The sequence below is a fragment of the Dendrobates tinctorius genome, unplaced genomic scaffold (assembly GCF_039654945.1).
Source record: "Dendrobates tinctorius isolate UK_male_01 unplaced genomic scaffold, ASM3965494v1 ptg000134l, whole genome shotgun sequence".
Lineage (NCBI taxonomy): Eukaryota > Metazoa > Chordata > Amphibia > Anura > Dendrobatidae > Dendrobates > Dendrobates tinctorius.
Genome location: NW_027361802.1, coordinates 24,222,217 through 24,249,496, shown reverse-complemented (window position 1 = coordinate 24,249,496; position 27,280 = coordinate 24,222,217). Strand labels below are relative to the sequence as shown.

General features: G+C 39.8%; 1 protein-coding gene across 1 annotated transcript in view; it reads right to left on the bottom strand.

The window, feature by feature from the left end:
• The window catches only part of VPS13A (vacuolar protein sorting 13 homolog A), a 386,554-nt gene that overhangs the window by 12,026 nt on the left and 347,248 nt on the right, over positions 1 to 27,280 (bottom strand). The gene's annotated exons all lie outside the window — the stretch shown is intronic.

The window sequence follows — 27,280 nt, the reverse complement described above, 5'->3', positions numbered from 1 at the left end:
ATAATCACAGACACTCCAGGGACTTTGTAATAAAATACAGCACTACAGTGAGACTAGCGAGGACAGCACAATGTCATTACACGTCTCACACAAGAGAAAACCTGCTCTAAAGCTACTGTGGGGCCCTGTTCTTTTTTCCACTGAATGATGCCTCCTGCTTATGATTAATCAACCTTATGAAGGGGAAGAAGTACATTCCAAAAGTGAAAAATCTCTGTTAAAAAGGAAACTGTCACCAGGTTTGGCCGCTATAAGATGCGGCCACTGCCTTTCAGGGCTTATCTACAGCATTTCATAATGCTGTAGATAAGCCCCTGATCCGACCTGAAAGATAAGAAAAATAAGTTTTATTATATTCACCCGGGGAAGGGGGGGCGGTCCGGTGTGGTCCAATGGGTGTCGCACCGCCGCCCTCCTGCTTGATTCACAGACTCCCCAGCATCATGCTCCTGTGCAGGCGTACTTCTCTGTCCTGTTGAGGGCAGAGCAAATTACTGCAGTGTGCAGGCGCTGGGTCTCTCTGACCTTTCCCAGCGCACTGCAGTACTTTGGAAGTATGCCAGCGCAGGAGTGCGATGCCGGGGACCATAAAGCAAGCAGGAGGAAAGCGTTGCAAGAAGATGGGAGGCGCCGGACCCGTATCTTATAGCGGCCAAAACAGCTGACAGGTTCGCTTTAATGCCTGATTGGACTTAAATGGGTGGTCAATAGTTTAAAAGGTATCACATCTCCACAAGATAGGGGATAACTTTCAAGTAGCTGGCAGTCCGACCTCCGTGGCTCTCTCATTCTCATGATCAGTGGGGGCCACGGTGGTTAAACTGCAAGCGATTAAAAATATATCTCCTATTCTTTTAACAGGAGATAATTTTCAAACTTGAGAATACCCTTTTAAAAATAATTATAAACTAAACTTTACAAGCCAATATCTCTGCACCAGAGAGGAGAAATTAAAAAAAAAAAAATTTATGTTTTACATGGTCAAAGTAGTAAAAGGTCCTCTTTAAAGCCTTCTTTACATGGATGCTTCTTAAGTTTGTTCTATGTATATTTTTAATTGATTTGAAAAACTGGATAGAATGAAATCTTCACCAAATGTCCCCATAATTTTGATACGTGTTTTTTAATACTAACTGTAATGACCTTGTAAACAAAATTTTCACTCAAAACATAAATTCGATCAGTTAAAGCAAGAGCCAAAGTTAATTGATTATGGGGTTTTGTTTTAACAGGTAGTCTGGCATTTTTCTATACAAGTGCAGCCATATTGGTCCTCAGTTGTAAATTGCTGGCTCGGCATTTGAAAACCATCTGGATGTACTTTTCTCTTTATTTCATGGCCACTAAAAGGAAACAAAAAAAATAATCCAATATATTTATAAGCAAATTATAATCACAACAGATGGACTTAGGCAGCTTTTGTAATGTCCAATTAGTTACATTTTGGGTGAAAACTTTCTTTAATCACCATGTTAGTAGATGATATTACAGTGACTCTACCACTGTAATGAAAAATAAAAGTTAGTCCACATTTAGCCATGTAAAATCTGACATTATTGGTAGTAACTTCAAGCAACTGACAGTTTATTTATTGGATTACTTCATTAGAGCAGGCATTATTCCCAAAACCACCACCGGTTGAATAATTCTTTTCTAGACCAACATAGATAACTTACATTTTTTCATGGCAGGACTTTACAGAGTCCTTAAACTAAGGTCTATGAGCTTGGAATTATGGCATCAGGTTCAACCGGTTTCCAAAATTCTGAAGAAAAGAGCGGTATGTGCAAGACAAATCTGAGTAGGTCTACCACTGAACTATTGCTTCCTATTCTCCCTGTTGCTTGGCCAATTCAATGCAAACATCCTGATATGAACATTTGGAATGATCATCCTAATAAAATAATGTTCATGTAATTCAGCAATAAGCTTCACACATAGCGAAAACTGTTCCCCCACGGATTTGGCCACAAATATGTTACATGCAGGTTTTGTCACATTTAGTTTGCATTGTATAGAGTGAAATCTGCAGTTCTTCTGTACAAAAGCGACTCCCCCGGAAGAAGGCATGCTAGCCAAAACGTGCGTTGGGGTCAGACCAAGGTAACTTACTATTGTATCCACATATGCCTTTTGTAAGGCTTCTATTTCTACTTTGATTTTCACATGTATATCAGGATATAAGCTTGTGGCTGCTCCCAGGTTCTAGCCTATACCATTATCTTTATATGAAACTACTATGTTATAAATATAGGTTTGTTACCACTGGCTCATGTCCTGATTTGTACTTTATTAGATACGTTGTCTCGCACTATGCATTGTATAGATATCAGTTTAAAAGACACATAATGAAGCTCTCCATGTACCACACCAGACCAAGATGGAGCAAAGGCTATGCGTTTCGACCTATATGGTCTTTATCAAAGCCATACCCAGTCTCTGGTCCGACTGAGCTATATATACAAGACTAGCCAATAGGAGATATACAACTAGTCACATGATACCTGATTCAGGTCCTGCGCATGCAAAGCATCACATAAAACAATAGATTATTAAAACCATTAATAGTAATGCAACATTAAATCATGTCTTTTATTCAGACCAATCGGGTGTCTCGTATTTAAATGGTAAATCCAAAATGCCTCTCGGGTGAGAAGTCGCCGTCTCATATCTCCCCCCCGAGATGACAAATTGACCCATTCTATTCCTTGTAAAAAATGAATTTGAGCATGTCATCAATAAATTGAAAAGTAGAAGGTATCCGAATTGGACACTCAAAAGAGCACAGCAAATAGTACATGCTAAAAATCGAGAGGAATTAATTATGCCACTTAAAAGGGAGAGAAAAAATCAAGACATAGCAAAAAAACACCCCTATATTTGTTTTCAATATAGCCCACAATTTTCTGGCATTAAAAAAATCATACACAAATATTTACCTATCTTATACGAAGATGAAAAATTGGCACAAATTTTAACGTCTGGTGTAAATGTAGTGTCTCGCAGAGCACCTTCTCTAGGTAACAGATTATCACCTAGCATGTTTTCATCTAGTAATAAATCTAAAGATAATTGGTTAAACAATAAGGGCTTTTATAAATGTGGCGCCACTTGCTGTAAAATGTGCAAGCATGTACAGATATCTAAGGAATTTTAACAACAGTGATAATACTTTCAAATTTAAAATCAATAACTATATTAACTGTAACTCAAAAAAACATAGTATACAAAATCAATTGTGATGCCTGCAAATTGTCTTATGTCGGTTGTACGACCAGACAGCTAAAAATACGAATAAGAGAGCACTTATATGACATCACGAATACCAATAATTTTGGAAGAAACACATCAAAAGCGTCTAAACATTTCATAGAATGTCATGCCAGAAGTACGTTTCACTTTAAAATACAAGGAATAGAATGGGTCAATTTGTCATCTCGGGGGGGAGATATGAGACGGCGACTTCTCACCCGAGAGGCATTTTGGATTTACCATTTAAATACGAGACACCCGATTGGTCTGAATAAAAGACATGATTTAATGTTGCATTACTATTAATGGTTTTAATAATCTATTGTTTTATGTGATGCTTTGCATGCGCAGGACCTGAATCAGGTATCATGTGACTAGTTGTATGTCTCCTATTGGCTAGTCTTGTATATATAGCTCAGTCGGACCAGAGACTGCGTATGGCTTTGATAAAGACCATATAGGTCGAAACGCGTAGCCTTTGCTCCATCTTGGTCTGGTGTGGTACATGGAGAGCTTCATTATGTGTCATTTTATCTATATTTAATAAAAGAAGATTTTTATGCAGCTGGAGCGAACTTTTTTTTTCCCCTCTACTACATGACGTTGGTCTGCACGGAGCTCCGAGTACCTGCAAGCGTCTACCAGTGAGCTGGCTTTTTCAGTATTATTATAGATATCAGTTTGCCTTGTTCTATTGCGGTGTCATTTCTTGGTCATTCGTTGTCATCACCCTACTCTTTAACGCTGTGTACAACGTTAATAAATATTTTTATCTTTCTACCCTCTGGTTCTTTGGTGCAATTTTTTCTATATGCTCTTCAAGCGTGAGCATGTTGCAGATTTTGCATTAAATGTGGAAAGGGTTTTGAAAGCTCCATTAAGCTATGTTTTACTCTAAATTTCTGTGTATCCTTATAAAACCTGTCTCCCCCATATGTCTCTGAACTAATCTCCCGATACCTTCCCTCATGTAATCTCCGATCCTCCCAAGACCTCCTTCTCTCCTCCACACTTATTCGTTCCTCACCCAACCGCCTCCAAGACTTCTCCTGAATAGCGCCCATCCTCTGAAATTCTGTGCCCCAACACATCCGGCTATCAACCACACTCGGATCCTTCAGACGGAACCTGAAAACCCATCTCTTCAGGAAAGCCTACAGCCTGCAATGATCCCTGCTACCTCCTCACCACTACTGGAGCTACCGCAATCCCCCCAACCTACTGTCTCCTTCCCCACCATCCTGTAGAATGTAAACCCGAAAGGGCAGGGTCCTCTCTCCCCTCTATATCAGTCTGTGATTGTTAGTTTGTTTACTGTAAATGATATCTGTAATTTGTATGTAACCCCTTCTCATGTACAGCACCATAGAATCAATGGTGCTATATAAATAAACATCGTTGGACACATCCATATGTCCAGGTGGGAAGGTAGTTACAGACCTTGGACGTATGGATGCGTTCAGGCGATTTTGTGCGCACAGTAGCTGTGGGTGCATGATCGCTGCCGGGTGTTCAGCCAATATGACAGCTGACCCCTGGCAATCACTGCCAGGAGCGGTGCCTGCATTACTCCCAGCAGTTTGACCTGATAAGTGCTGCGATCAATAGCGATGGCAGTATTTAAAAGGCAGGCAAAGGGAGGGGGCCCCTCTGCTCTTCGATTGGCACCCCGTCACGTCATCGAGAAAGGCCGATCGCTATCATGGTGACCCGATGTCATCATGACAAAAATCTGGGTAGCCAGAGCTAGCAAGCTTCTTACACCATTCTCAGAGTGTGGTGTATCAAGCTTGCACGTCAGTGCAGCACAGATAGTTTATAAAACACAGCAATGCTTGTGCATTGCAATGCTTTATAAGCTATAAAAAAAAAAACAATCACAAAATTATACAAAAAAATAAAAATATATTGTACCCATAAATATTTTTCTGAAAGAATAAGTAAATAAAAAAAGAACATGTTTGGTTTCGCAGCGTTCAAAACGACCCGACCTGTAAAACTGTCCCACTAGTTAACCCCTTCAATGAACACCATAAAAAAATAAAATAAAAAACAAGGAAAAAGATGGTTTAACATTATACCGCCAAACAAAAAGTGGAATAAAACAAGATAAAGAAGAAGAATGTAAATAAAAATGCTATCTCTGAAAATGTTATCTTGTCTCGCAAAAATCAAGCCACTATGCAGCTCAAGGAGCTGAAAAATAAAAAAGTTATAGCTGTCAAAATAAAGCAATGAAAAAATGCGTTTTTTTTTATATAAAATAGTTTTTATTGCGTAAAAACGCCAAAAAATAAAAAAAAAATATAAATGTGATATCTGTAATCGTATGGACCTTAATTATACCACAAGCGGAACAGGATAATAATCCCCCCCAAAAATCAATTCCTGAAATGATGGTTTTTGCTCATTCAGCCTCTCAAAAATCAGACTAGAAAGTAATCAAAAAATGTTATGTGCCTGAAAATAGTACCAATAAAAACATCAACTTGCCCTGCAAAAAAAAGCCCTCACGTGACTCTGTCGGAAGAAATATAGAAAAATTATAGCTCTCAAAATATGGCAATGTTTTTGCAATAAAAAGCGTCTTTTAGTGTGGGACAGCAACCAAAGATAAAAAAAAACTATATGGCATCACTGTAATCGCACTGACCTTAAGTATAAAGTCGTCTAATCACTTATATCATACGAGGAACGGCGTAAAATATAAATAAAACCAATTTTTCACCTGCTGTTGATTTTTTCTGTCTCCCAAAGATTGCAGTAAGGCTTGGCTCACATTTATCCTTTGCTCTGCGCTGAATGCTTACACCGGGGTTTACATGTAAATCTCTGGAATATGTGATTCAGACAGAACCTGGGCGGAAGATTCCCTATGATGAGGCAGATGGAGTCACTGTGGACGCTGTCTGGCCTGTGATCCGGCGATGTCCGTCTTTTTAGGCGTGCATAAAAGCATGGTCCGCCACAGTTTTGTGCACTTCTGAAAAGAAGGACAACGCTGAACAAAGGTCAGACAGAGTCAAGCATAACTCTGTTGCCTCATTATAGAGGATGGCTCCCTCGGGTGTTTCATCTGAATCACGTCACTCGAAGATTTAGATGGAAACACCACAGTAAGTGCTCAGCGTAGTGCGCAGGATAAATGTGATCCCAAATGTTATGTAAAATGTTTCCCACAAAAGCTTCAAATCGATCCAGAAAAAAAGCAAGTCACCACTCAGGTCCGTTATCTGTTATCAGAAATAAAGGGGGTTTCCATGTTAATGGTAGGACAAAGGCTCTGTAGAAGCAATATAGCTCCCGCCCCCCCCAAATAAATTCAGATAACTTTGCACTCTCAAATCCAAATGCCCCCTCTTTTCTGCGCCCCACAGTGTGCCTAAACCACATTTAGTGTCCTCATGTTTGGCATTTCTATAGCGATGAGAGCCCGCCTAATTTAAAAGTGCACGTCTACAGAATCAGGAGCTGGGCACTACAACGTACTGGGCACCAAAATGGCAGTTTACAATTTTCACTCCGCAACATCTACTTGTTTGTGTTTTCGAAAATACCTATGTAGTCAAAATCATCACTACACCTGCAGATAAATTCCCAAAGGGGTATAATTTCCAAAATTGGGTCAATTCAAGGTGGATTCTGCTTTTCTAGCACTTAGGGGCTCCAGGAGGCAAATAGCGCTCCGTCTCTCCCAAGTCTCGCAGTGTGGCTAAGCAGTACTGTACAGTCATCTATGGGGTATTTCTACATTCAACAGAAATTGTGGGACATATATTGGTGCCATTTTTACCCATTTCTCAGTGTGAAAATGTAAAATTTGGGGATAAAACAAAAATTGGGAGGTAAAAGTTTAATTATGTTTCCTTCACTGCCCAATGGTATAAAATTCTGTGACACACCTGTGGTATCAATATGATCACTGCACCCTTAGATGAATTAATTGAGATGTGTAGTTTGCAAAATGGGGTCACTTATGGGAGGAGTTTCTGCTGTTCTGGCACATCAGGAACTCTCCCAGGGAGTCATGGTACCAGCAAACCATAACAGAAAAATCTGAACTCCAACACGGCGATTCTTCACTTCTGAGCTTTCGACAACATATGGGGTATCTGTGTACTCAGGAGAAATTGCACAACAAATTTGAGGGTTCATTTTCTGCTGCTATCCTTGTGAAAATGAGAAAATTTGGGGCTTAAACAACATTTTTGTGGAAAATATATATTTTTTCATTTTCACAGATCGACAATGAAAATATTTTTTGAAGCACCTAAGGGTTCAAGCTGCTTATCACACATCTAGATAAATTCCTTGAGAGGTCTAGTTTTCAAAAGTGCATCACTTGTAGAGGGCTTCCATTGTTTACGCAAGTCAGGGGCTCTCCGAATGCGACATGACACCCCCAGACCATTCCATCAAAGTCTGCATTCCAAAACATCACTCCTTCCTTTCTGAGCCCTGCCGTGCGCCCAAATTGTAGTTTTCCCCGACATATGAGGTATCTGCGTACTCAGGAGAAATTGCACAACAAATTCTCCAGTTACCTTGTGATAATAAAAAATTTGGTGCTAAAAGAACATTTTTGTAGGAAAAATTTGATTTTTTATTTTAACGGCTCTATGTTATAAACTTCTGTGAAGCACTTGGGGTTCAGGGTACTCACCACAAATCTAGATACATTCCTGGAGGGGTATAGTTTCCAAAATGGGATCACTTGTGGGAGTTTTCACTTTTTTGGCCCATCAGAGGCTACAAACGTACCACGGCATCCGCTCTAGATTCCAGCAAATTTTGCATTCAAAAAGTCAAATTGTGCAATTCACAATTATTTTTTTATTTTCCACATTCAATAAATGGTAAAACTGACCTGGCAATATGATTCTCCAGGTTAGTACAATTACGCACATACCAAACATGCATAGTTTTTTTTTTATTTAAATGGCGAAAAAGTTCAAAATCTGTAAAAAAAAATAAAAAAAAAAAAAATACATTTTGCTTGTGTCACCATTTTCCAAGACCCAAAAGATTTTCAGGATATGGGGCTGTATTAGGGCTTATTTTCTGCACCTTGAGCTGATGTTTTTTTACTGGGGCAAAAGGGGAGAGATTTCAGCTTTTGTATTTTTTTTTACATTTTTTCTAATAGTTACTTTAGGGGACATGAACTTGCGATCACCTGATCACTTGTACTATACAAATCATGGTCTCTTATAAATTGAAGCTAAATGCTGGCTTTCTCAGGAATATCGCCAAGACAAGCATAGAGGTCTTCAGCAAACCCCTGACTGTCACGGCATGCTATTGGCACCCTGAGGTCATTGGTGTGCCGATGGGCATGTAGAATGACTTGCCCCCTGCCGATGCGAGTTACATGACAATGTCAGAGATTGTCACCAAACACAGTCCTTTTGTAACAAAACCACCTCAATTCAAGTAATTTAAACAACATCCCCAAACATGAACGGGGATATAGAGGCATTAACACAGTATTAATTAAAATAAAACATGTTGAAATAATGACACCTAACCAAGGAATCCTCATAGGTAAAAAAAAAAACGGAGGTATAGAAAAACCAGGAAAGCTATAATGTCATGAGATATATAGTTACACACATAGCAAAAAAGAAATATATATGAACATATATTTTGTAACTAATAAAACAATGAAAAGTGCACCGTGCAATTGTGCCACATAATAATCAGTACAAAAAATAAAAAAAATTTTTTGATAAAGATTTTTTGCAATCAGAATAAGCAATATAAAGTGCACCGTGCAACTGCGCTATATGAGGGCCAGTTTATGAAATGCAGTGTATAATACATCATTCCTTGTAATTTCCTGACCAAAATGTATCATACAGCATAAAACAAAAATGGCATGATAAAAATAAAGTGCTTCGTGCACTGCTCCAAAAAGCTACCAGCCAAAAATGTTTGATATGCCCGTTTGAGGAAGCTGCTCAGCCGAAACAGTGCTGTCGGGGTACGCCCGGGTGCTCTGGTTAACCAGGAACTTTTTACTGTGATTAATACATTTGGATCAGTTTGTGATATATAATGATTGATGGATCAAACATTTTTGGCTGGTAGTTTTTTGGAGCAGTGCATGAAGCACTTTATTTTTATCATGCCATTTTTGTTTTATGCAGTATGATACATTTTGGTAAGGAAATTACAAGGAATGGTGTATTATACACTGCATTTCATAAACTGGCCCTCATATAGCGCAGTTGCATGGTGCACTTTATATTGCTTATTCTGATTGCAAAAAAACTTTTTCAAAATTTTTTTTTTTTATTTTTTGTACTGATTATTATGTGGCACAATTGCACGGTGCACGTTTCATTGTTTTGTTAGTTACATAATATATGTTCATATATATTTCTTTTTTTGCTATGTGTGTAACTATATATCTCATGACATTATAGCTTTCCTGGTTTTTCTATACCTACGTTTTTTTTTTACCTATGAGGATTCCTTGTTTAGGTGTCATTATTTCAACATGTTTGAATAACATTATTTTAATACTGTGTTAATGCCTCTATATCCCCGTTCATGTTTGGGGATGTTGTTTAAATGTCAGTGATTGGCAGCTGCATTTAACATGTTAACAGTTGCGGACATGATTGCGAGGAGCCGATGAGTTGTCATGACAATTGGAGTCTGCAGAAGAACCCCATGCCTGTCATTGGGAATATCCTGTGAACGACAGCTCATAACCGGCATTCATAGGAGATCATGAATTTTGCTACACAGAGCTGTGCTGAAGCACTGTTATATGTAGCACAAGCGACTATTGAAGTCAGTAAAAGTTTTAAAAAATATTCAAAAACCCCCAAACATTAACTTTAATCATCCCTATTTTGCCCCACTGAAAATAAAAAATACACATATTTGGTATCGCTGCATTCAGAAATGTCTGTTTTATCAACATAGAAAAAAAACTAGTCGGATCGATAAATGGCGTAACGAGAAAAAATCAAAATGGCAGGATTACTTTTATTTGGTCACTGCAACATTGCCATAAAATGCAATTACAGGTGATGAAACATTGTATCTGCCCCAAAATGGTATCAATAAAATATTCAGCTCAGGGCAAAAAATAAGCCCTCATCCAACACCAGAACCCGAAAAATGGAGACGCTATGGGTCTCAGAAAATATATATATATTTTTTTTTTACAAAATTACAAATTCTAATTTCTGACAAATTTTGGAATTTTTTTTTTCGTGGCTTAAAAAACAAAAACCTCTACATGTTTGGTACCTACTTACTCGTACTGACCTGGAGAATCATGTTGCCAGGTCAGTTTTACCATATAATGAATATGAAAGAAAGAAAAACCCAAAAAACAATTGTGGAATTGCGCTTTTTGCTTTGCAATTTCACTGCACTTGGATTTTTTTTCTAGTTTTCCAGAAAATTATATGGTAAAATTAATGGTGTGATTAAAAGGTACAACTCGTCCTGTAAAAAACAAGCCCAATATGGAAGAAAAGTAAAAAAGTTAGGGCTCTGGGAAGAAGGGGAGGAACAAATAAAAGGGCAAAAACAGAAAATTGCAAGGTCGTGAATGTGTTTCATGCCATCTTGTGATTAAATGTATGTTTGTTAAATAACCGGGACTCTTCCTATACCAACCACCCTGGATGAAGCTGTACAGTGAAACACTCGGTTGTGCATTTTTCTTGATGGATGTTCCTATCCTTGTATCTACTCTCCATGCTTCATATTTTTGTTTAAATAATTATTACTCCTGTGTGTGCCAAGTTATTGCCTTGTGCTCTCACTACTGTTTATCCATTTTGTGCAAATATACATTACCCTCATGTATGTTGCTTAACTGCTTTGCACTTGCACCTTGTATTATTTAAATTTGCTTCCCGTGAGTCATGTATGTTTTTCCACTTGTAATTTGCCTCTTAAGCATCACTCTACCTTTATTGATTTTCCAGCAAGCCTAGTGACACTTTTTATTTTATTATTTCTTAATATAATCAGCATGAAGCCAACACAGCTTGAATTTTCAGGGTTGCCTACGGTTTGTTCCCCGTCTGTATTGCGTGTCTGTTTTTAATGCGGTTTTAATATGTAAGACAATATTTATATTTTACTAACTTCCTAAATAGTCTTCATTAAACATTTCCTTTAATGGTACGACCTCATCTGCTGTTTGTCATCCTGCAACATTCCCTTTAATGGTACAACCTCATCTGCTGTTATCCTGCAACATTCCCTTTAATGGTATATAACAGTGCCTGCTGAATGTTTCCTAAATTCATTTGTTGCATTGTACTCAATACTTACTGCTGTATAGCCATGCTGAGGCCACTAGAGTTATCTGGTGCAAGGTGTTACAGCATATGGATGTAGCCAGGCCCAGTGCCTTTTATCATCTAACCTCCCCTGGTGTGCTAGCCAATTGGTAATTTATCCCAAACCAATTCCCACAATCCCTCTCACATGATCCTCTACTCAGTTCTATAAACTTAGTAGCAACCTAAGGGGGGCACACGTGTGGGTTCTGGCATGCGCGTCCCTGCAGCAAAGTGTTTCTGCAGCTAAAGTATGGAGAAGCTGCAATTATTTCAACGGCAGTTAGTCACAGCAGGAGTCAACACTCCACACTGTCTCTTTTGGTATATCTGCTGTGTAAGCACTTCTTATTACTTGGACCTAGCTTTTCTATTAACCCATCTTACTCCTTCACCATGTTTACATTTGCCCTAACAGTGTTTGCTCCATTAATCCCCACTCTCCTTTACTATCCCCAAACCCCAGCTCCCTCTAAACTAATAATCATCTCCCCTTCCCTCTTTCCTCCCCACCTGACTTCCTCTGCTGACTTGCTCCTCAACATCAGATCTCTCCTAATAAAACAAGTTGCCCACTCTCCTCCCATCTGCTCTGCCTCACTGCTGGCGACATATCTCCCAATCCTAGACCCCCACAGCTCATACCTCCCGTTACTACCCCATCCTACCGCTCCCTATCTAATATGAACTACCGCAATCTCTCTAACGTAAAACCTATGCCCTTGACCCCCAACCCCCTCTCTCTGGAGCACTCTGGAGTGCCCGCTCCATCTGCAATAAGCTTCATGTGATTCTTTCTTTCTCGCAATCTTGCCCTCCTCGGCCTCACAGAAACATGGCTGACACCCTCTGACATCGCCTCCCCTGCTGCGCTGTGTTACAGCGGCTTCCATTTCACCCACACTCCTCGCTCCGGCAACAGACATGGGGGAGGAGTGGGTCTTCTCCTTTCTTCAATAACATCACTAAAAAACTGGCAAGTGCCCAGGGTTGCGGAGTGGCGATGGAAGAAAACAAATTCGCAAGACGACTTCACAGCATTCAAACAGGCAACACTCGCTTTCAAATCTGCCCTCACCTCTGCTAAACAGGCCTACTTCACAACCCTCATATCTTCCCTATCCTACAACCCCAGTTATTCAAAACTTTTAACTCCCTCCTCCGCCCACCACTGACCCCTCCAACCTCCCTCATCTTTGCTGAGGACTTTGCCACACACTTCAAAAATAACATTGACCAAACAAGGCAAGTCTTCATTGTTCAACCACCACAACCCCTTTTTTTTATACCAGACCAATGCCCAAATCCCATAACCTCACTCTCCAACATCACTGAAGGGGAGCTTAATTGTCTCCTCTCCAAATTGCACCTTACCACCTGTTAATTCAACCCTATCCCATCCCACCTCCTCCCCAGCTCACCACCACTCTTATCCCATCCCTAACCCACCTCTTCAACCTATCACTAACTTCTGGTACCTTCCCTTCTGCTTTCAAATATCCCACAATCATGCCTATCCTTAAAAAGCCAACCCTCGACCCAACCGCTATGTCCAGCTATTGCCCAATATCGCTGCTCCCAAACTCCTGGAGCAGCACCGTCCACGCTGAACTTTCCTCCCACCTCTCATCTAACTTGGTCTTTGACAATCTACAATCTGGTTTCCACCCCCAACACTCAACTGAGACAGCCCTGACCAAAATTACTAACAACCTGCCTACAGCCAAACCTAACAGAAAATACTCTATACTCCTCCTTCTAGACCTGTCCTCTGCTTTCGACACCGTTGACCACTGTCTCCTACTACTGATCCTCTCCTCCTTTGGCATCAAAGACCTCGCCCTATCCTGGATGTCACCATACCTTTCCAACAGCACATTCAGCATCTCCCACACTAAGTCCTCATCCCACCCTCTCTCTGTTGGGGTCCCCCAAGGCTCTGTTCTAGGACCCTACTCTTCTTAATCTATACCCTTGGCCTGGGACAACTCAAAGTCCCATGGATTCCAGTACCACCTGTATGCTGATGACACTCAGATCTACCTCTATGGTCCAGACATTACCTCTCTGTTGTCCAGAATCCCAGAGTGTCTATCAGCCATATCCTCCTTCTCCTTTTGCTGCCTCAAACTCAATGTGGACAAATATGAAAACATCTTTATTCCATCTCACAGATCTTTCTTACCTGACCTATCACAATTAACGACATCACTTTCCCACGTACAGGAAGTCCGCTGCCTCGGAGTAACCCTTGACTCTGCCCTGTCCTTTAAACTGCACATCCAAGCTCTTTCCACCTCCAGTCGCTTCCAGCTCAAAAATATTTCCAGAATGGTCCTTACCTCAACTCTCATTCTACTAAAATGCTTGTGCATGCCCTCATCATCTCCTGCCTTTACTACTGCAACATCCTTTTCTGTGGCCTCCCTGCTAACACCCTCCACCTCTCTAGTCCATCCTTAACTCTGCTGCCTGACTAATTCATCTCTCTCCTCGCCACTCCTCCGCTTATCAGCGTATCTAGTTCAAATTACTAATACTGACCTACAAGGCCATCTATAACCTGGTTCCTCCATATATCTCTGAATTAATCTTCCTATATCTTCCCTCATGTAATCTCCTGATCTCCGGTTCTCCCAAGACCTCCTTCTCTCCTTCACACTTGTTTGCGCCTCACCCAACTGCCTCCAAGACTTCTCCCGAATATCCCCCATCCTCTGGAATTCTTTGCCCCAACACGTCCGACTATCAACCACATTTGGATGCTTCAGATGGAACCTGAAAACCCACCTCTTCAGGAAAGCTTACAGCCTACAATGCCTCCTCACCACTACCGGAGCTACCACCTCACCATCACCAGAGCTGCTGCAACCCCCCAACTTACTGTCTCCTTCCCCACCATCCTGTAGAATGTAAGCCCACAAGGGCAGGGGCATCTCCCCCCTGTATCAGTCTGTGATTCTTCGTTTGTTTACTGTAAGTGATATCTGTAATTTGTATGTAACCCCTTCTCATGTGCAGCACCATGGAATCAATGGTGCTATATAAATAAATAATATTAAAAATATTCTAGCATTTTTTTTTGCTGCAGAGTTTGTTAGTTCTGTTTTTTAGCAGTGTTTTTTTCACCCATAGAAAGCAATGAGTAAGTGCAAAACCGCTTTTCTGAAAAAATGCATGTACAGCAGGATGTGAAACCCACCTATTTTTGCAATTTTCCCAAGTATAAACCATAGTGTCTTGGTATGGTCGCATGAGCATTGACATACCAAGTTTCACCTTTTTTTTACTGCAATGTAATTTTCACTTTGTTTTCTTATAGCAATCCTTTTGTTTCTTCCTGCTCTAAACATGCAGTGTTCAAAATAATAGCAGTGTGTTCAAAAACATGAGTTAATCATCAAATCTTTATACCAGTTTTTATTTCCATGCATTGGCAACATTGCACACAGTTTTCTAATTCACAACATGAAGAGAGATGTATATAATGTTTAACTACTTTACAGACGAGAACAAAAAAATGAACATTGGGCTGTTCTAAAAAATAGCAGTGTCTGCATTTTTGCTTACAAACTCACAATATGTACTTTTTTGTGGATTTAGCATTCCTGTGAATCACTGACCTAATATTTAGTTGTATACCCACAGTTTTTTTTAGAACAGCTTCACATCTATATTGCATAGAGTCAACCAACTTCTGGCACCCATCAACTGTTATTCCAGCCCAGGATGCTTGGACTACATCCCACAAATTTTTGGCATTTGTTGGCTTTGCCTCAGAAACAGCATTTTTAATGTCACCCCACAATTAAGGTCCAGGGCTTGGGCTGGCCACTCAATAACCTCAATTTTGTTGGACTGGAACCAAGATTTTGCTAGTTTACTGGTGTGTTTAGGGTCCTTGTCTTGTTGAAAGACCCATTTCAAGGGCATCTTCTCTTCAGCGTAAGGCAACATGACCTCTTCAAGTATTTTTATATATGCAAACTGGTCCCATGAACCCTGGTATGCGGTAAACCATAGTAAGAGAAACATGCCCATATCATGATACTTGCACCACCATGCCTCACTGTCTTCAGAGTGTACTGTGGCTTGAATGCAGAGTTTGGGAGTCATCTGACGAACTGTCTGTGGCCCTTGGACCCAAAAAGAACAATTTTACTTTCATCAGTCCACAAAATGTTTCTCCATTTCTCTTTAGGCCACTTGATGTGTTCTTTGGCAAAATGTATCCACTTCAGCAAGTTTTTTTTTTTTATTTAACAGTGGAATTTTTGTGAGTACTTCTTGCTAAGAGATCAGCTTCACACAGACATCTTCTAACTGCCACAGTACTCACAGGTAACTTAAGACCGTCTTTGATCATCCTGGAGCTGATCATTGGCTGAGCGTTTGCCATTCTGGCTATTCTTCCACCCATTTGATTGGCAGTCTTCCATTTCTTCGATGTTTCCCTGGATTGGCTTTCCATTTTAAAGCACTGGAGATCATTTTAGCTGAATAGCCTATAATTTCTCGGCACTTGTTTATATGTTTCACCCTCTCCAATCAACTTTTTAAAATCAAAGTAAGCTGTGTTCTGAAGTTCTGAACAATGTCTTGAACGACCCATATATCTCAGGTTTTCAAGGAGAAATGCATGGAACAAAAAAACTTTTTTTTTTTGTTCTATGCAGTTATCCATTGGAGGTTGTTACCTCCTCCTTTCTGACTCTGCACCCCACCCATCAGCCCAAGGGTGTTTGTAATCAACTCTGGTTCCTGCCAGCTTACTTTAATGTGCAAAAATCCCTTACTTAAAAATAGAAATTTTATTGAGAAATCTTCACTAAAAATCCAAAAGCGGGATACAGGTTAAAAAACCATGGTGAAGACAGGCATTTACGCGTTTCGACTCGATAGAGTCTTACTCATAATGACCACATAATAAGAATTCCCAACCATATATCCTGCGCTAGGAACTGAAGACAAATCAGTATGCACCTGATGAATTAACTCAATGTGAACCGCTAATAAACTCAAAGAATCATATGCTTGCAAAAAGTACCATCAAACCATCTACATATAAAGGCAACCAACCCAGTATATATTATAAACAGAATTGAAAACGTATGAGACAAAAAAAACCAACAAAAAAAAACACGCATGGGTCTCATGCGTTTTCAATTCAATTCCCCTTTTCCTTTCAATATAGAAAACTTAGATCATTTTTCAAATTTAAACCAGGGCTGTGGAGTCGGTAAGCTAAACCTGCGACTCCGACTCCTCAATTTCCCTTCCACCGACTCCACGACTCCAACATATATTGCTTATATTTAAGAGAAAAATTTATTGTAGTACAATGTGAACATCAGACATTTAATCATTTTTATGATACAATAATCAAGACATTTAGATAGAATATACCGTATATATTCGAATATAAACCGAGATTTTCAGCCCATTTTTTTGGGCTGAAAGTCCCCCTCTCGGCTTATATTCGAGTCATATACACCGGGGGGTCGGAAGGGGAGGGGGGGGTCGGAAGGGGAGGGGGGGCGGGGGTATCAGGTCATACTTACCCGCCCTGACGCTGTCTCTTGAGTCCCCAGCTTCTCCGTGCTCTCTCTTCCTGCCTTCAGCGGTCACGTGGTACCGCACATTAAAACTCATGAATATGCGCATATTCATGAGTTTTCATGAGCGGTACCACATGACCGCTGAAGGCAGGAAGAGAGAGCGCGGAGAAGCTGGGGCTCAAGAGACTGCGTCAGGACGGGTAAGTATAGCGATACTCACCTGTCCTGCGTCCATGGCTGCTTGATGCTGTCTGTCATCGGTCAGTGACTTCAGACAGCAGAGGGCGCGGTGACGTGGTTAGTGCGCGCCGCGCCCCCTGCAGTCTGAACGTCACTGACCGATGACGTGGCAGATAGCGGTGAGCAGCCATGGACACAGGACAGGTGAATATCTCAGGTACCAGCAGTGACACCGGCACCTGACACCCAGCGACGGAGAGGTGAGTATGTCATTTTTTTATTTTTACATGCAGCAGCACAAGGGGGCATAATCTATTAAGCATCATGGGGGCAGCATATGGGGGAATAATCTATTGAGCATCTTCTGGGTGCAGCATATGGGGGAATAATCTATGGAGCTTCTTATGGGGTCAGCATATGGGGGAACAATCTATGGAGCTTCTTATGGGGTCAGCATAGTCAAGTCATAGTCGAGTCAATAAGTTTTCCCAGTTTTTTCTGGCAAAATTAGGGGGGGTTGGCTTATACTCGAGTATATACGGTAATATATATTTATTGGAATACAACTTTAGAACACAAAAAACTGTAATAAATCGTAAATATGTAATACACTATGTAATATCGATTGCATATATATATATACAGTATATATATATATATATATATATATATATATATATATATATATATCACTATGTAATAAACTATGTAAGTGGCAAAAAACAGTTTTCAACAAAAACATACTAAATAACATTTTTGCAGTCTATGAATTTGTTCTAAGAAATAGAATTGCCTCCATCAGATCCTCCTTCATAGATGACCTAAAATCTGACCTAATAATTTTAAGGCCAGAGAACAACCTCTCTACATTAACTTGGGTTGGAGGCAAAGCCGTAACCACATGGGCAACATCTCTAACAATTTCCAAGTATAAAGGAATTGCCTCATGCACAGTCAGTTTTGATGAACGGTTGAATTTTTCTTTTTCTTTAAGAGCAAGTGAAACATTTTCCTGAAATATGGTCAATCTGCTTGCTATAGGAGACGGAGTAAAATCTTTTTCCTTGCAGCAACGCTTTGCATGCTCCATATCATCCAAATACTTGTCAAAGTCAAACTCCTCATCTGATGAGGATGAAGATATGGCAGAAGTAGCACTGTCAGGACCCAAGTCCTCTTGCGCCTGGCAGTCCTCCTGTAGGCCACTCATCCTAACTGCTACCTCAGTCAGAGCTTCTTTTCCTTTAGTAAGCTGTTGATCATCAAGCAATATACGATGACTTGGGTCCACATAAACAGCTGCCAGAAAATTTTTATTTTCCAATAGCTGTGTCTCTCTCCGTTTCATTGAAGCAGAAATGCCATCTGCGCTTAAATCTCCTCTTTGGGACAGGCAAAATAGCAAGTTTTTCCACTCCCTTATGAAAATGCCAGGAGTTAAATCCTCAGCTTGTAATTTTTTAGTCACGGTAAATAGGTGATTAAGCAATTCCTTCAATTCAGCCACCTGTGTCCATTGACCTTCATTTAGGGTTACCTGAGGGTTCGCCATATCTATAAAGAAACGGTTTCAGCCAGGATTAAAACTAGGGGGGGCAGAACCTCATACTGTTCTGCAGAATCTCACACTGCACACCTCAGTTGCTGCAGAACCTTATACTGCACACTCCTACACTTGAAAATAAAGCCTGCACCTTAAGATGTGGTGAATGCAGTCTATTTATTCCAACTATCAATTGATGTTGATGTGTTACTGAAGACGAGCAATGCCTGTCCTGGGCGTTCTTTTGGGCAGCTATGAGGTATACCTGACTGGTGCTAAAAAAACCAGGAGAGTTAGTCTGTGTGCTACTCGGCTTTCATTCTTTTTGGTACAGATAAGATATGGATAGACAGATATGGATAAATGGATAGATAGAGCAGATTTCTAATCTGCTTTTGTCATTGAAAACATTATCTATGAGCTCAAAAACCTTTCAGGTAATGTGGTTTTTTAAAAAGCTGATCTGCTTTTGCAGCTGAAAAACGTATCCTCAACAAACGCAGGAAAAACGCTGTGTGTGAATGTAGCCTTAGATCAGGAATAGAACAGCCATTTATAGGACATTTCATAACTTTCCCAAATTCCTATTAAAAAATATTCAGCACATACTGCATTGAACTACTGTACCCAATTTATTATATATTTTAGGAGTCGGAGTCGGACCATTTTATACCGACTCCACCAAAATGAGCTCCGACTCCGACTCCACAGCCCTGATTTAAACCGCCAGGTGTTCTTGTCTGCAAACACAGAATCCATTTCGCCTCACATTTTCGTAATTCAAATATTATATTACCTCCTCTGAATTTTAAATTTGGTTTATCAATAGCCATAACTTTTAAATTAGATACATCACCCCCATGCATTTGCAAAAAATGTCGAGATGCACACAAGGGAGTACGTGTAGTACAATTTTGGGCATCATAAATATGCTCCGATAAATGTTTACGAAGCGAACGTGTGGTGTATCCCACGTACTGCAGACGATATTGTTCGCAGCAAATGAGGTACAACAAATTAGTACTACTGCAATTCATGAGAAAGTTTATATCATAGGTTTAATTTGTCTGAAAAGAAGAAAAATTTTTGGAATTATCCATTTTGTTTGTACACTCATAATATTAGTTCACGGCTGCCCTTCTGCTTGTTTGTTCAGAATAGTCAATAACTAACCAATGCCTTATGCAATAAACATAAAAAAAATTTTCCCCAAAATAATTTGATCAAATTGCCCTTTTTAGCAAAAATGTTTTATGGTTTCACATATATATTGCAGTTGGTGGCGTAACACCTTGCATTGTTTATGCCTGCAAGTTGGAAGCAAAGATGAGCTTCAAAGATGGGATCCTGAAAATTACAGCTAGAAAAGCAGCAAAACCTGTATATAGGCTGCAGCTTTTTCACTGCCAAGATATCAGATTTTGGCTGCAGAAAAAAAGCAATGTGTGGACATATCATTACATTACTGAGTGCTTTTCAGAATTGTTACAAATCCCTTATAGCTGCTCCTGAAAGTTTTACTTCCTCTCCCATCTCTCAGTGTTAAGGTACTGTTACACATAGCGACACACATAGCGACGCACCAGCGATCCCGACAACGATACGACCTGGTAAGGAACGCTGGTACGTCGCTACATGGTCGCTAGTAAGATGTCAAACAGGCAGATCTACTCAACGATGCAGCAGCGATGCGGCGATCCGTATAACGACCTCGGCGGTCGTTGGGACCTTGTCACACAGCAGCTATTCTGACGACTCAGACCTCAATAGCGTGAGTTCTGAGTTGCCAACGAGGTCGCTCGTCGTTGTTATGGTGTCAAACACAGCGATGCATGCTGGCCAGCGGGACACCAATAATCAAAAAATGGCCTAGGACATTCGTGCACGATCAGCGGTATTGCAGCGGGGGGCCGGTCGCCGCTATGTGTCACTCACACATAGCGAGATCGCTGGCGAGGTCGCTGTTGCGTCACAAAATCTGTGACATTTCAGCAATCTCGCTATGTGTGAAGTCCCCCTTATTGATAGCAGGAGGGAGGGGATTGAACACTGATTTGCTTTGAATAGGGGAAAGATGATCTTAGAGGGCAATAGAAAAGAAAAAAAAGCACATGGAGAGGAAAATGCAGATCTGGAGCTATGCTGATACATGGAGACAAGTGTACACAGTCCTTCCCTCCACATGCATTATAGCGACTGACACTAACAAGATTAAAATCTGACACTGCGGCTTATCTTAGGGGCCAAAAATTAATGAAGGCATGGAAATTGCATACCGGACCACAGGGAATTTTTAATAAGAAAAGGAAACCACTAACATACTTAAAATCATAATCATTAATAGAAAAACCCAATATATACTATATAGGATGTTTAAGTCAATGAATCATTACAAAAAATAATATATCTATATACAGTGATGGCTGAAATTGTATAATTGGACATAATTTCACATAAAACCCCCAAAATGGGCCAGACAAAATTGTTAGCACTTTTCTAAAGTTGTGGGTAATTACATGCTCATATTTTCCATCCTCCACACACAACTAGATCTATTCCTGTTGGTGAGGGGATGCATTGTCTTTCGACAGTGAATAACACGCTATCCAACAATGTTTAACACAAAGAAATTATACTATGTGGTCTTTAAATCATGCTATAAATATCGTAAAATCAAAAACTAGACAAGAGTTGATGAACTACAAAGCCATGAAAGCCACTGAAACTTTTCTCAAAAACCTACTTTGGTTCTCATATACAATATTCATCTTAAAGCAGTTTCCGACATTGTTAACTGCAGCTTGCATATACTTAGAAATGACAATACAAAGGATTCCATATGAAAAAATGGCATTAAATTTGTATCCAGACGAGCACCAACCATAGGAAATTTTTTAGGTTCTAGTCTACATTGCTAAAACATAAATTTTGATTCCCACCATTGGCTTTCCATTAATGGTTATTTTAAATGTGAACAGTCTCCAAGTAAAACATGTTCACACTCAGTCAAGACTCAAACATTTTCTAGTTCAGATTGTTTAATAACTTTTGAAAATAAAAAACTTTCCCAATTATAATTCAAATTACATAATCCTTATTATTGAATGCTGTGCTGGCAATCTTAAATAAGTCGGTTCCACTACCAGAAAATTAATGGGGTTGTCCAGTCAAAACAGATAAGTCTGCAGTCACTCTGTAACTGCAAACTTATGAACCCCCCCAGTTTCAAACCCGAGAATGGAACGTATGTATGAGTCATACATAACCCCGGGCCAGTGGGCATGGACTCACTCTCCATACATTTGAATGGAGTGGGGCTGTGCCCTGTTGTTGGACGTGCCAATTGTCACAGCCTCAGTTCACTTGTATTGCTTTGGTTTGAAACGTGTTCCGTTTTCACCCCTTACACACCTTATATATACCCAACCTAAACACATGCCTAGGTGTATCGCAGTGATGCCTTATATGTATTAATTACTAAATAAAGACTCTGGATTTTATGGATTGAAGCTGGATCTCTTCCTTCTTGCAAGTTCATCATGATGTCTGTCAGAGACATGATCCTGTACTTCCTCATACTGAAACTCACAAGGAGTTTCCACTCAGGGTTAGCTGGTTTTTCCTGTACCAATTTTCAATATGAAAATCACACCTGAAACTAGATATAAAGGGGAGAAGTTGACTCAATCTTTGCATTGTATGGCTGTGTAGGCCACACTAAGCATGGAGAGCAGAAAGAGAAGAGAACTGTGAGGACATGAGAACCAAAATTCTTTAACAATATCAACACTCTTAGGGTTACAAGTCCATCTTCAGATATCTTGATGTTCCTTTGTCCATGGTGAGCAACATAATTAAGACGTTTACAACCCATGGCACTGTAGTTAATCTTCCTAAGAAGTGGACGACAGAGAAAAACTGATGAAAGGTTGCAAAGCAGGATAGTCCGGATGGTGAATAAGCGGCCCCAATCAAGTTCCAAAGAACTTGAAAGTTTAAAGAAAAGGGTTGTGTTTGCTTCCTTGGCTGGAATGTTGTCTTTATCATGAAAAATAAATATGCAGCTATAAATAAGGAATATCTTTTGACATTCTTCCCCATTATTTTGGAATTATTTGGTCCTGTAAAGTCTTGGACTAAAGCCACCTGGAAGATGCATCAAGATCAGTCAGGAATTATGACAAAGCCCTTAATTATATTTCAGTGCGATATGCTTTTGGAGCATTTACTGGCAAAGTGTTAATTCAATTTCCTATTATGTTTCCAATATAACGTTTATTTCACTTATTTGTGGACCTATGTGAAGCTCCACTGACAACATATACATTTGGTACTCTGTGGGAGTTCAGGAGGGCTGTGTAATTAGGATGAACTAAGTACGGTATTGTTCTGCTTGCCCAGAGATCTCCGTTTTGTAACTAATGTAAGCAGTAGATAGCCACAAAAACCAAGAAAAGGTCTTTTAAAAAAGCAAAGACAAGTTATTTCACTAAAGCTAATTTTCTCTGGGATTGACTTAATTTAAGAGAAAATAAACGTAACACTATAACAAACTGGACAGAAATCTAATTCCGTATAACGAGGATTTGAATATAAATGATGGAAGAGGGCAAGTAACAAGAAAAAGATGTCTGGCGGAGCTTAGTGCTATCTCTTTCCTTTAATGGAATGAAAAAAAGGGGTTGTACAAAGCGTCTATGCCAGAAGACAATAACAAATTCAAATAGTTTAAAATATAGTATTTATTTTCCAATACAAGCCTTTATAAAGCACAGCCAAAAACAAGCAATGAAGAACACAAAAGTCATATATGAAATGTAACTAAGGAATATACAGTGAAATGTAGAAAATAAGGAGAAAATAAATGCAATGACCATGGAAGTTACAGGACAAACGTATGACATTCTGTAAAATAGACATAAAATGTACGATAATTCTATATACCTGTAGGTTTGTGCTTTATGTTTCAATAGGTTTACATATCCAATATTAAGATTATAATATGTTGTACTGATTAGTAAAAGGATTATTTATATGTTGACCACACTGAATAGTGGGTGACTTAGGCCAGGTTCAGATCAGCACATGAAAAATAGTCCGATTTTCAGCAAGAAAAAAAAATTATCTGAATTGTTATCTGTAGTCCATGTGTATGTCCGTTTATTACATCTGTATGTTATCCTTTATTTGTCAGCAGTGTGTTCAAAATTGTATTGTATCAGTAAAAATCCGATGCTATGTGGATGATCTATACGGGATCTGATTTTGGTTTACACACACATTGACTTGAATAGGTGGAGTCTCATCTGAAATACGGAAGAAACTGGTGAATGTTATTATTTTCACACGGACACTCGGTCTGTGTGAGAAAAACTCTCCTTTGAACAGTCCCATTGGATAGCACTGGTCAGTGTGTCATCCGATTTTAACATGGATAGCCCTTATACAAACTCCTCGTCATTTGTGTATGTCCTATTCTATATAAAAATGCTGCATCACTTTCATGCATACCTATGTGTAACCAAAAGAAAGAGTGATAGTCAATCCCAAAGATGCATTTTATCAGCTTGTAAGATTGTTCTATTTACCCCTTTTGTCACAATTGTATCCATCTTTGTACAATAAAACAGATGAGGCTGGAAAGGTTATGAATATGTGACCATAAGATCGGTATGCTGTATAAGGACTACAGTGAGAAGTAATGCAGAGACAGGGACAACCATAATGGAAGGGACAATGTGCACAGTACAAACTACAAAATACACACGTATCATCTTTCCAGTATAAACCCATTCTATTTTTTACTTATTAAAATAGATTAAAAATTTTGTACGGAATAATTTTGTTTTTATTTTGTTCAGGGCTCTAATTCTCTGGCATAGACCTATAGTAGAAAATGCAATATGCTTGCTATGCGCATCCTTTACTAGAAAGAACCCACAATACATAGTCTCATGTTGAACTAAAAAATGATGTGGCAGACTTCTAACAGTGTCCATTCACTGTAAATGACTGATGGCAGAACTCTTGAGTGTCGGCTATCTCTCCCAACTCCCCCATACATGCTTTCAATTGGGTTAAAGGAGAAAGCCTCTGCCTGACCACTTCGCTCCACCTTTGTGGAAACAAAAGGATCGGCCATATGAATCAAAAGTGCCTGACCCTTATCTCCATGAACATTATCTGTCACCGGACAGTCGGGAGGGCCCACATGCATATTTGATGGTCAGCTAATCACAACGAAATTGGCTAGTTCAGTCAACTTTAATCCAATGTATATGGGGGGTCTTATATTTCTTCGAGTGGTGACTAAAGACAGCCAACATATCTGTTAAAGCAGTTATCCAATTTCAAAAAGTTATGGCAAATTGCTATGGTATTATGTGTGTGGATCTTACCTCAAGGACTCCTAGTGATCCTGAGGATGAAGGCGACACAGCATGGGTGTAGCAGTCTTTACTGGTAACTAGCCCCTGGGCAACCTGTTGTGCACCAAACTGTAGTGTGACTCTGGCAACTAGCCCCTGGCAACCTGTTGTGCACCAAACTGCAGTGTAACTCTGGCAACTAGCCCCTGGCAACCTGTTGTGCACCAAACTGTACTGTGACTCTGGCAACTAGCCCCTGGCCACCTGTTGTGCACCAAACTGTACTGTGACTCTGGCAACTAGCCCCTGGCAACCTGTTGTGCACCAAACTGCAGTGTAACTCTGGCAACTAGCCCCTGGCAACCTGTTGTGCACCAAACTGCAGTGTAACTCTGGCAACTAGCCCCTGGCAACCTGTTGCGCACCAAACTGCAGTGTGACTCTGGTAAATAGCCCCTGGCAACCTGTTGCGCACCAAACTGCAGTGTGACTCTGGTAAATAGCCCCTGGCAACCTGTTGCGCACCAAAATGCAGTGTGACTCTGGTAAATAGCCCCTGGCAACCTGTTGTGCACCAAACTGCAGTGTGACTCTGGTAAATAGCCCCTGGCAACCTGTTGTGCACCAAACTGCAGTGTGACTCTGGTAAATAGCCCCTGGCAACCTGTAGTGCAACAAACTGCAGTGTGACTCTGGTAAATAGCCCCTGGCAACCTGTTGTGCACCAAACTGCAGTGTGACTCTGGTAAATAGCCCCTGGCAACCTGTTGTGCACCAAACTGCAGTGTGACTCTGGTAAATAGCCCCTGGCAACCTGTTGTGCACCAAACTGTAGTGTGACTCTGGTAAATAGCCCCTGGCAACCTGTTGTGCACCAAACTGTAGTGTGACTCTGGTAAATAGCCCCTGGCAACCTGTTGTGCACCAAACTGCAGTGTGACTCTGGTAAATAGCCCCTGGCAACCTGTTGTGCACCAAACTGCAGTATAACTCCTTATAAGTGAGTGGGGGGCCCAGCAGTTCCATGATCAGCAGCAGGTATCCCCTTCATTGTTGAAATGGTGGTGGTCAGACCAGTGGTAAACCTTTTTTAAGCTAAGTTTTATGTTTAAAAATGAAATTTCAACTACTTTTAAGATATACTAAAAAATTAAATGACATAGGATATTGGATGTAAACATTACAAAACTTTTCATGAAGCAGGCTGTAACAATAAGGATGAATACCCCTGAAGAAAAGACAATGTGTTACAAGGTGAAAACAGGCATAATGAGCTGTTCGTACAAAACACTTCAGATTACAAATCAGTAACGGGTAATAAGCAATCAAACATTGCAAATCAATTTTTCTGTAGATTATCTAACATAAGTATGTATTTGAGATAAACTGATGTAGGAAAAAATGAGGACTACAGATAACTGAAAATCTTTCATTTTAAGCAATAAGTATTCAATTCTATTGAAGCTTAAAGTAAACCAAAGAGACAGTATTATCTGGAACACTCAGAAAATACCAAGAGGTTGCAGCAATAGGTTAGTATTCCGATTACTACTAAATATCAGTATACAGCAGTACATATTGTGTAAAAATTAAAAAGTGAGTTTTGCACAGATATAATGGTCTTTAATTTGCCATTGTATAATAATAATAATGATGAGGCCAGTAATAAAATTAACAAAGCCTTTTTTCCCCATTTTTCTGGGTCACCATTTATCTTCAATAAACCATGTGTTGTACAATAAATGAATGTATCTGTTAAAGATTGCAAAGCTTTACTGATAAAAAAATAAGTTGCTTTGGCTACTTTGTCCTACAAACGTTTTATAAAAGTTTTCGGTTTTGCTTTTTCCACATTAAAAACACTTTTTCTAACCAAAATAATACAAATTCTTTGAGAATAGAAAGCTTACAAACGTGTTATAGAAATGAATACAAATACTGTCAGGACATAAACAGAATAGATGCTGAACAGATCCTTAGTTTATTCTAGCCTAGTGCCTCCCAAGTGTTGGCCTGATAAAGGCTTGTGACTTTCATACATTCCCTGAGCGCTTTCACAGCAAA